The 12,658-nt window shown below is 35.1% G+C and overlaps 1 protein-coding gene across 1 annotated transcript in view; it reads right to left on the minus strand.

Annotated features, from left to right (window-relative positions):
* Nucleotides 1–12,007, minus strand: part of nvy (CBFA2/RUNX1 partner transcriptional co-repressor nervy) — a 157,738-nt gene extending 145,731 nt beyond the window's left edge. The window contains exon 1 of the mRNA XM_088265633.1: nt 11,553–12,007. The gene's annotated coding sequence lies outside the window, so the exon portion shown is untranslated. The remainder of the gene's footprint in view (nt 1–11,552) is intronic.
* Nucleotides 12,008–12,658: the final 651 nt, after the last annotated feature.

Raw genomic sequence — 12,658 nt, forward strand, 5'->3', positions numbered from 1 at the left:
ATATCTTCTACTCCCTATTCCAATTCCTTGCCCTCTCCTTCATAAAAAAAGTAATAATAGTTTAATTTAAAAAAAATGTATTTAATATATTTTATTTAATTTTCGGGTTTTGTTACTTGAAAACCTGTAATTGGAGCTTCTTTAAATAATTAAGATATATATTTATATGTTTATTTATTAATTTTAAATCAAACACAAATTTTTTAGTCTACTAAGTTGTATTTTATTAACAAAAACACATAAAAATATATTGTGACAATTATTTCGCCTTGTTAGGGCATTATCAAACGAATGTTTGATAATGCCCTAACAAAGCGAAATAATTGTCACAATATATTTTTTATGTGTTTTTGTTAATAAAATAAAACTTAGTAGTCTCAAAAATTTGTGTTTGATTAAAATTAATACATAAATTAAAATGGAGTTCTACAGGATCTATAAAACCTGCGTATGACCGATCCTGACATACGGCACGGAGCCGACACCGCGAGAACAAAAAGCCTTCTTAGGACATCCGAAATGAAGACTCTACGACCCATTGCAGGCCTAACACTTCGCGACAGAGTAAGAAACTCAGAAATAAGAAAAATCTGCGATGTTGAAGATGTTGTGCGATGGGGAAGAGAAAGAAGACGTTTCTGGAGAGATCATGTGAGAGGAGCGAGTTCGGATCGAGTGGTGAGGGTGGCAGCGGACAGCAGCATAGGCGGGATCAGACCCCAGGAAGACCACCTAAACGATGGAAGAATAGCTGGTCTTCCACCTCCCAGGAGCGACCCGAGAATGACAGGACCTAGTCCTAAAAGAAGAAGAAGAAGAAGAGGAGTTCTACAAATTAAACGCCAAATCAATAAATATTTATATGTTATTGTCCTCTGTTGGTTTTCGAAATAAATAAATAAATAAATAAGTATTTGAACTCAAAATGTTGTAAGAATATGGAAATCTGATATTTACAGGGTTCACGATCTGACCTGTGTGATAATGCTCTAAGTACACACGTATCCAGCGCGTCAACTTACAATTTTCATCAAGAATTTCAGACATACGTTCGTACAAAGTTTCCTCGCAAATGGATGCGAGGAAAATCCGAATAAAACGGGTCCAAATTGAAATACGCAGACGGCGTCAGATGCTGCAACCCTTTCGGGATGAAATCTGTTACATGCCGTCACGGGGACCAGGTGCTCGGGCCTTATTCTCCCAGCCCCGGCCTCCACCCACCCCACCCACTCCACCCAGCCCACCCACTCCACCCAGAACACCTACCCTGACACCCGAGCCAAGCCGGTGGTCCGCACGAAAGGCGTAGGTATCGAAACGTCTGTAGTTGTTGTTTTCAATTTTTTTTTTGGCTTATTGACGCAATTCGCGAGTTTGTGAGTTTTACGTTTCGAATATTACTGAGACGTCATTTTGTTTTCACAATTTTAATATTACTATGACGTCATTATCACGTCATTTTTTTAAAAAAAAATTTACATACTGTATACATTCCATAAAAAAAATTATAAACACAATTAACACCCACCAAGCCACCTTGTGTGTTATGTCGGTGGAATTCTTTTTACATACGTTTTTATATTTTTTTTATCTATTTAAAAAAAAAAACGTGTTTTTATGAATATTGTTCGCCTCCGTAGTGTAATGGTCAGCACGCTTGGCTACCGTTCTGGAGGTCCCGGGTTCGATTCCCAAGGGGGGTAAAATAAATATAAGTGATTTTTCACTGTCATATTTATTCACTTTTACCCTGATCACCTTTGATCAGGGTAAAAGTGATATATATATATATATATATATATATATATATATATATATATATATATATATATATATATATATATATATGTATATGTATATATATATATATATATATATATATATATATATATATATATATATATATATATATATATATATATATATATATATATATATTTAAGTATATATGTAGATATTTCTGGTATCGGATGTTGACCAAAGGCCACAGAACTATTTATATCAATTTAAAACAAATAACAATGGCATGGTTACCCCGAACCATGGCATACTGTATACTGTATACCTCTTCCAACCTGAGATTGTAAGTAATGGCATGTTTACATCTGGCGAGACGGGAAGCAGAAGAACTGTCAAGTGTAAACACATACTCGCACGTAACTTACATCTGGTAGTTGCCAAAAAAAACTATTGTATACCGTGACTCAAAATATAGAAAACCTATTCTGGGGCATTTCAATCACTGATGATGATAACATTACGGCTGTCCAAACTCAAAACACAGTAAGGGACATTTTTTTTGTAGAAGGTTTTTTGCATTTTTGGACTAAGTAGATTCTACTTCCAAAAATGTAAAAAAACGTACTACAAAAAAAATGTCCCCTACTGTGTTTTGAGTTTGGACAGCCGATTACATTATTCCATTCTTATTTTGCTAAACTTTTTCAGAACCCAATGATGCACCATTAAAACCACAAAAGTCCATCTTATCGTCTGTTCCTCGGTTACTTTACCTCTTGCCCCTCAACTCCTAACCTGATCCTAATCCCCTTGCCTTCTATGTTTATCAGATTTATAGTTTTATACATATATGTACTTAATTCACAACATTTTTAGTGTGTCCAAAAACTTGTTAACAAATCTGGATTACAACACCACTTGAGAGTTATTTCACATTTTTAAAATCTCAATAAGAGTGAAAAATAATATGGAAGCTTATGACCTGTCATAGGCTGGTTAAGTGATCACTTTACATACGCGTAACATTCACCATTCTACCCATGGACAACCACGCTACTAAATTTTTTGTAAGTCATTCTTGTATGATCCATCTCAGCCATCTATAATTTGATTTAGAAAGTTCTTGTTCATCAGAAACCCTTTTTTTTAATCACTATGTTAATTTTAATTAGATTACATTACAAGAACACAAAATATCGATTTTATATTATTTATTGATTCGGCATTAACTTTGTGGTATTTTTTTCAAATTAAACACTTAAATGTACCACTTAATGAGTTTTTTATATACCTATACGACTAGTTACAAAAACTTACAGATGTTTTCATCATCTGGTAAAATTTTTAATTAATTATTATTTGTAAGTTTCTGAAGAGTCAGCTGAAGCGGAGGGCTGATCACCTTTCCTTCATGCGTAAACGATCAAGATAACACTGCGTTTATATAGCGCAGTGCCCTATGCACCATTGGGTGCGGATAAGGGTTTTATTATTATTAAGTCTCTGAAATTAGTCGTGTATAAATAAAACTCATTAAGTGGTACATTCAAGTGTTTATTTTAAAAAAATAAAAAAATATCGTCGTTAAGAAATTAATTGAATGATGAAAATAAACCTCGTTCTAGGAGATTGATCGTCCAAGAAACAGTGCATTGATCTAACGCATTTCCCTTTGTACCACTGGGTTCGTGAAAACATTTTACTCTACTATGTACCTAACTAAGAATCAAATCCTTCAGATCAAAAACCTAAGTTGCGAATCAAAATTCTTTGGAAAAAAACCAATGCCATATCTTTTATTACAGCATCAATATTCCCCTTTAGGGGATTCATTTCGAAACGAGACAAATCTGTGGTAGGTACCCCACGCCATCCGTGTCCGAAATCCATAGATAATAATGGCAGCAATAACCATAGAGCATAGAGCATAGATATAATGCAATAACAAGAGACCGGAGGCCCCGCCCCCCGACAAATGGCGCGCAGGATCTGTCACCATCTGTCCAATTTCAGAAATAGAACGCACGTGCGACGCGTTTCCGTTTCCTTATTTGAATTCTTTTTGAATTTAATTCCGTCCGGAGCATCTGCGGTGAGAGGGGGATGTAGATACCCCTAGAGCTCTTACCCCTTTCATTAGGCGTAAACGTTTTAGGGCGTTTTAAGGTATTTCCAATAGGATAATAGGTTCCTTTTTTACAAATTGTTTTAAATATGAGGCAACGAATATTATTAACTAACTAACTAACCATCACGCCGCTTCTCCGCAGGGGTAGGCAGAGAAATCGAACGCCACACCACTCTGTATTCGCAAACATTCTTCGCCCTTTTCCACATTCATGCATCTCCTCATACATACCCGACGATTATTACGACTCCTGACCAAGCCGCTTTCAAATATTTGAAATACCTGGTTGTGCCAAGTTTTCCTCGGTCTTCCGCTGCTTCTTTTTCGATACTATATTTGCCTTATAAATTTGTTTAACCGTTCTTTCCTCACTCATACGTTCCACATGTCTAAACCATCTCAACACACTTTTCTTAATTTTTTGATAATGCTTATCTCAGCCTTGCATTCTTTCCTTATTTCATCATTCCAACATCTATCAAATATCGTTTTGCCACACATTCGTCTGAGGGATTGCATTTCGCATTTTATACAAAGCATAAATCTTTTATCTCTCACGGTACTTTATAATACTCTTCATAACCCCACTGCACCTAAATATCTTGTTGAAATTTTTATCTACCTCTCAGATCATGGTCTGTCACTTCGTTCTTCCCAAGAAAGAACACTTTCCATTCCTCGCCATAACACATCATTCTTCAGTATTTCCTTCTCTGTCCAAGCGGCCAGACTACGGAATGAATCACCTCTCCTTGTAAACAAATGCACCGTCTCTAATAACTTTCAAGAAACGTCTGAGACATTACTATTTGTCATTAGAATCCTAACTGTCCATCAAACCTCCTCCCTTAGTTTTTCTCTCTAACTCCTTCTCTAAACTCCCTTTTTTTCCTTTGCCTTCCTTATTATTATCAATTTGTAATTTAGGTTTTTTTTAATGTTCAAGTACTATCTACCCTCTGATTGCAAACAGCTATATATGGTATCAAACGTTTTGACCAATATCACTCGTCTGTTTTAGGTTGGTTGGAAGATATTACTTTTTAGCAATAAGCCCACCAATGTACTTATTTATTTTCTGTACATGAAGTTTAAATAAATAAAATATTTAAACATTAATCATATAAAACAACAAAAAGAAACGCGGTTTTATAATGATTATACAGTTTTTCACTTCACTATGTCGGGTTTTGTCCGTCTCCATAGTGTAATGGTCAGCACCCTCGGCTACCGTTCTGGAGGTCCCGGGTTCGATTCCCAGGGGGGTCAAATAAATATAAGTGATTTTTTCACTGTAATATTTATTCAATACTACCCTGGACTGGTACCTGAAACGGAGGGCTGATCACCTTTCCTTCGTGTGTAAACGATCGAGATAACACTGCGTTTATATGAAGCAGTGCCCTATGCACCATTGGGGTGCGGATAAGGGTTTTATTATTATTATGTCGGGTTGTGGTCCCGTGGTTAGTGTCGCGGACTCTAAAGACAGGACGAGCTGACAGTTAAACTACGGAGGCGGACAAAATTTGACATGGATTTTACTCTACGGAAACAACCCAATGAACAAACCCAGTTTAGCGAACAATGATTTGGACAGAATATTCATCATCATCATCATCATCAGCCTGTGTCCGTCCACTGTTGAACGTAGGCCTCCCGCATGAGTCTCCATCCTCTTGGATCCTCCGCCTTCCGCATCCAGGTCACTCCCGCTATTCTTCTTATATCGTCAGTCCATCCTGTAGGGGATCGGCCGATGCTTCGTTTGCCAGTTCTTGGGCGCCATTTCCAGAATATTATGGATCCAAAAATGTTTCGACTAGTTTTCTGATTGAACATTCACCCTTTCGCAGTTTTCCTACCCTCCACGTTGATTTGGTAGAAATTCGCAGTGCGTGGAGTTGTATGGCATCAGGAGAAGGTATAATTTTTATTGTGTAATAAAGTCGGAGCAAGCGCCATGTGGGAAATTTAGAAATACTCACAACAGCCGCGTACATCTGTTCTCCGACTGAAATAGACACACACGTGTTATCATATTGCTTTGTGTGGGATACGATAGTACTGCGCTATAGAGTTCCGATTTACAATAACCATTATTCATGTATTCTTCGTCAAGTCCTAGTATTCGTTAAGGGCATATTCGCTAACACAGAATTCACTCCACCGGAGACCACTGCATAGGTCACATGTCTATTCACGCCCTATTTAAAAAAATATGTTTATGCATATTTTTTGTTGGATTTTTAGAATGTATATAATTTGTTGTAAAAATATTTTTCTTCTTCTTCATCTTCTACAAACCCTTATCCGACCCCAATGGTGCATAGGGGACTGCATCATATAGACGCAGTGTTATCTTGATTGTCAAACACATGAAGGAAAGGTGATCAGCCCTCCGCTTCAGATCCAGGGTAATATTGGATAAATATTGGAGTGAAAAAATCACTTTTATTTATTTGACTTGGAATTGAACCCGGGACCTCCAGAATGGTAGCCGAGCGTGCTGACCATTATACTAGGGAGGCGGAGGTAACCTTTTTTCAACTTCTCACCTTTCAATTACTCTTTTCTTTTCAAAACCATATAATTATTTTGAAGAAAATTTTATTTTTTCAATACAAAAACGGTGTTTTGAGAGAAAAATTAATTACGTAAAATTTAGCCTGGATTTATAGAAAATTAAGTTACGACTTTAACGACTTAACGAATACCGGGCCTTAAAATGAGTTATATTATTTATTGTTCTGGCATTAAATTTGTGGAATGACTGTTGATTATGTTTTAAATTAAACACTTGTATAACCTCTATATCGCTCACTCTTTTCAAGAGAGTCTTAAATAAAAAAACTTAATTTTTCAGAACATTTTTAAAGTTTAAAAATATAATACAATGTATTCAAAATAAATATCAAGCCACTTATTGAACTTTTTGCTGTGCAACATCTCTTTTTAGGTAAAACCTAAAGGTTTTTTCTCCATTTGACAAATATTAAGTTTTAAAAAATTATTAAACAATACCTTTTCTCCAAAATGCAAAAACAATACTATCTGCCCTGTAGCGGGTAAATATTTACATCTCACCAATAGATGTCTCTAGTGAAGTTCTAGTGATTCAAGAACAAGATTTCTAAATTGGTTCATATATATAGAACTTCCAAGAATTGAGTAGTGTGGTTGTCAATAATGGGTAGAATTGGTGAATGTTACACGTCCGTAAAGTGATCACTTAAACCAGCCTATGACGGTCGTCAGCCCCGTAAATGCCCAGACTTCCATATTCTTCTTAATCTTTGATGAGATGTTAAAAAATAATATGAAAATAACTCCTGTAATTGGAGATAATCCAGATTTTGTGAACAAGTATTTGGACACACTCAAAATGTTGCAGGTAAATATTAAGTTAAAAATATGCTGGTTTTGCTGGGACATAGTACATTTTCTGGGCATTCCGGAAAGATGCACAACTGAAAATTGACGATTTTTGATATATGACGTTGTTGAAAGGAGTGATCGACATGCGTTGGCAACTATAACATATACTAAATATTTTTCAAATGGATTAAAAACATTCAGATTTTACCTAAAAAGATCTGTTGCACAATAAAAAGTTCAATAAGTGGCTTGATATTTATTTTTAATACATTTTATTATATTCTTAAACTTTAAAAACGATATCCTTAAAAAATCAAGTTTTTATTTTATTTATATATGACGCTGTTGAAAGGAGTGAGCGATGTATCAAATTAAAACAATTTAGCGGCTATTTGAATAATTAATATCTCGGTGAAGGAAAGAGATAGAGCAAAATCTGTGATTGTATATGATAGAGGCCAGTTATAAGAATGTTTTAAGCCGTGTTACGCCAAACAGCCGCGACTTGAGTTACGGCTAGTTGCCTTTACACATTAGTAGCTTATTATTTGAAAGAAATATATCTATCTAGCAATATTTTTTTGGTGAACGCGCATATGAAACTTGTGGGGTTTGGTACCACCAACACGGTTAAGGACTAAGAATTACAGGCTCCAATGTGCCAGTTTAGCTTCATAACGGTGTTGAATCTCCAGCTACTTAAAAATGTCATCATTTTCTAAGCATTTAATAACTGGATCATTTACTCGATGGCTTGTAATTAAAACAATAATAAGTTGAACAGGTGTAACTCTCTACAGTTGAATAAACCCAGCTGGTTCGGAAGAAAGGCGATTTCGACAAGGACGACTCATTGTTCCAGTGTCGTGCATTCTGATCATAATTACGATTTTCTAATTTTTCGACAATCTTACGGTCTTGAAGAGTTTTGTGGCTCTAGCGAGAATAGAACACAAGAATTATATACATTATATCGCACACCTAGATCAAAACTGTATCAACTCAAAAATTGTGATTTTTTTTAGATAATCCCTTATTCGGATTCTACAAACGAAGACGCATATCTATTTATCCGATTTGTCAATAACTTTTGGTGAGTAAAAGAGTTCGATTCTCTCTGCCTACCCCTTTTTAACTTTCTTATTTTTGTATTGCATTTCATACTGTATTCCACTCTTCATTTTGAGTGCGTCAAAATACTTGTTTTCAACTCTGGATTATCTCCAATAGAATATTATCACTCGGGAGGAATATCTAATTTAACACACTCAACCTATAAAGGATTGTTTAAGACTCGTTTTGTGTTTATAACAACCGACATAATCAATATTTTCATTCATAATTTTCTTTTGCAAAATTCGCCTTCGTAAAAACGTTGTTTTCGTAAGTTGGTAAAAAAATGACGTCACAGGAACGAATCCACACTATTACTATTGCAGCTCTATAAAACAGATGCATAAAGGGATACGCCCCATAACACACCCGATGACGTAAAATTTGATGACGTATAGCGGTGTCCGTTTTTCGATTTATTCAAATATCTAAATTTTAAACCTTCATATCTCTCTACAGATTTCAATAAGAATGTTACAGATAGTCTTGTGATTTTTTATATTAATTTATTAGGCAATAATAACATACCATGAGAATGATTCACTACCCGAAGTGCATTTTATATTCTCAAATTAAAGTAGGTACTACCGCAATGACAATATTGTGCAATGTTGCCAATTTGACCGTATCCTTTAGCGACAGCATGCGGGCGGCACATGTTGCCAGACCGTGGGCATTACACTACTAAAGGTATTTCATATGACGGATTTGAATGTAACCTCTGTCGAGTCATAGTCTCCTGGTAGCTTGAAGAAGAAAAAAACTGATAATACGAGACTATCCATGTAACTCCTGTCGAATCATAACCTCCTGATAACTTAGAGAATGAAAAAACTCAAGGTATTTATTTCGAATGACGGATATTACGCGATTTTCCATGAAACCCCTGTGGAGTCATAGTCTCCTGATAACTTGAAAAACGAAAAAATTACATATCGCTCACTCCTTTCAACAACGTCATATAACGAAAATCGTCAATTTTCACCGAAAACATGTCAAGTTGTGCATGTTTTCGGAACGCCCAGGAAATGTACTATATCCCAGCAAAAGCATATTTTTAATTTAATATTTACCCGCTACAGGGCAGAAAGTGTTGTTTTTGCATTTTGAAGAAAATGTATTGTTGAATTATTTTTTTAAATGTACTAAATATTTTTCAAATGGAGACAAACCTTCAAGTTTTACCTAAAAAGATCTGTTGCACAGTAAAAAGTTCAAAAAGTGGGTTGACATTTATTTTTAATACATCTTATTATATTTTTATACTTTAAAAACCTTCTGAAAAATCAAGTTTTTTTATTTATGACGTTCTTGAAAAGAGAGACCGATATCAATTGACGGAATTGATAAAAGGTTGAACGCGTCTGACATTAAACGTAGTGCTGTACCATCTCAAATGTATGTATTTATAGTACCTAGAAACAAATTTAGTGCCAAATGGTACCATATGGTAATCGACGTTGAGATTACACTTTTTCTATTAACCAACGTATTTACAAATATGTGCACGAACGAAATATTACATTATAGCAACCTTATTCTAATTAATTACATATTCTTTTCATTATTTTGGACAGTAATCACCATACAATTACACATAAAAAAAAACACATCGCGCGTTCAACATCTGCCACCTTAAAATCATCGTACAAGCTAGGAACGGCTCAAAGTCTTAAAAAAAAACACAATATTTTTTTTAAATCTCCTGATTGAAATATGAAGGCATTTTTTAAATATTTTATTTTTACGAATGTGTCGAAAAAATGTGTTGAAATTGGAAAATCGCTGCCCGTAATTAAATGCAGGCGATCTTAATTGATTTGTGAAAATGTGTGCGAAGTGCTGGTTATGAAAAATGGAGTTCAGGTCATGAAAATGGAGTGCAGGCAGTGGTGGGATTCAGCCGGTTCGCACCGTTTCGCCATAACCAGTGCCTAATATTTGTATTTGAGTTCGCAGAACCGGTCCTTAACCCTTTTTTGTCACACAACTTTCCGATTGAGATCAATTACATTACATTATCTTTTCTTTCTTTTCCATTTGACCAGGACTGAGCTGCATAAACGCGTGGCCGGGTAAAGCTATAAATCAATTTCTCTCATTTTTGTGTGTATATTAGGTTAAAAAATATAAAAAAAAACAATAAAAAAACGTACGTTACGAGAACTCCACCGACAAGACACACAAGGTGGCTTGGTGGGTCTCTGCAAAAAATATTTTTAATATGTTTTAAAATTATTATTTAAAAAAAATGTATACAATGTAAATAAAAAATAATAATAATAAAAAACGAAGTTTATATACATTGCATAACAATTGGTAACATATTTTTTGGTAAATAATAAATCCATATGTAGAGTTTATACGTAGGTATATTTTATTTACACAATATTGTGTAACAGTAATGTTTAACAATAATGCTTAATTTACGTATTTTAATCCTGGTTCCTATGTTTGAAGAGTGGTGAGGCGTTCTATTCTCTCAGCCTACCCCTAACATAAAGCGGCGTGATGGTTAGTTAGTTAGTTATTTATATGCTCTGACCCTTATCCGCACCCGGTGATGCATAGGGCACTGCATCATATAAACGCAGTGTTATCTTGATCGTTAACATGTGAAAGAAGAGTGATTAGCCCTCCGCTTCAGGTATCAGTCCAGGGTAATATTAAATAAATATTGGAGTGAAAAAATCACATGTATTTATTTGAACCCCTCCCCCCTTGGGAAGCAAACCCGGGACTTCAGCATGGTAGCCGAGCGTTCTGAATATTACACTACGGAGGCGGAAAAACGAAATAAAACTAGTTTTTATTCTATTTAATATTTTAATAAGAAATATATTTTTAAACGCGTGAATCGTTTTCAAACCTTTTCATGCGTGCGTTTTTTTCCTTCAAAATACATTTATATACTTAACCCTTCACTGCATGACTTTTTTTTGCATGACTGCATGACTGCATTGACAGTTCGTCTTCGAGATACAAGTGAAGTTATTATTTTGGCGTTCATAGCGCATCTTTCGGCTAAATTATGAACTATATACTTGAATTATGAATGTATCTAATCAGTAATAACAAAGAATGGTTGCTTGTATTTTTAAAGAACGTTTTAACACTAACTTTAGGGTATGTAACAAATTTGATACACTATGCAGTGAAGGGTTAAATAAAATATTTTTAAAAATCTTACCTGATTTTCTGATGTGCAAAACAAAAGGCGCCAATTCGTCAAAATTGAAATTTCAAAACTCGAATGGAACACAACACAATTGTCAAAAAAACGCACGGTAGGATTAAGAAAAAAAAAACAAAGTTTCAAAGAGATTAGCTACCTTATTTCGTATGTTTTATTTTTCATCTGTTTTTCAGTTTACGTAGATATTGACACGCGAATTATCAGGACACCGTGAGAACAGAAATCACCTGTCAGAAGACGATCTGTAAAAATACAGAATGATTTGATTTGCCGCCAATTTTTGACGTCTGTCAAATTTTAAAAGGCTGTTATGTTTTTTTAATTGGCAGCAGTGACGCCGGCAGGAGGTAGGTACCCCCACAGATGATTAGCGCTGGGAGATCGCGACTCTCGGGCTGTCGATATACCGCGCGACACGAACGACCCCGACCGCGGGCGGCAGCAGACTGAATGGCGCTAGACACGACCGAATACTCTGGGCGGGAAATCTGACAGACGTTGGAAACCTTTTGTAGGTACTTTTTAAATTTTTTAAATACAATAAAGTAAGTACCAATTTATATCCGAAATGTCATGAAAATTTATAATTTTATTTTACGTTTACCAATAGTAGCTTGATATTGTCCGCCTCCATGGTGTAATGGTTAGCGTGTTTAGCTACCGTGTTGGAGGTCTATTTCTTCACTCTAATATTGATTTAATATTACCCAGGCCTGGTCCCTGAAGCGCATGAGTAATCACCTTGCCTTCATGTAAGTTACGATCAAGATAACACTGCGTCAATGTGATACAGTGCCCTATGCACCATTGGGCGCGGATAGGGGTTACTTTACTTGATATTTTATTTTTTACCTTCTTTTGACTATTGTACTGGCGTTTCCAGGCTCGATTCCCCAATATAAAAAAAAAAACATTTATAAAATATTGCAAATCACCAGGTATTAAAAAACTAGTTAAATTAATTCGGGGAGAATATAACATACGTTTCATGAAGGCCTCTAATGCTTAATAATAATATTTTTTTTTAAAATACTTAACTCAACCATAGATGGTGCCTGGAACTCAAAAGTGAAAGAAGCTGAACGTTACTCGTGTATAAA

The sequence above is a fragment of the Brachycentrus maculatus genome, unplaced genomic scaffold (assembly GCF_059751285.1).
Source record: "Brachycentrus maculatus isolate JH-2025_06_01 unplaced genomic scaffold, ASM5975128v1 h1tg000253l, whole genome shotgun sequence".
In the NCBI taxonomy this organism is placed as follows: Eukaryota; Metazoa; Arthropoda; class Insecta; order Trichoptera; family Brachycentridae; genus Brachycentrus; species Brachycentrus maculatus.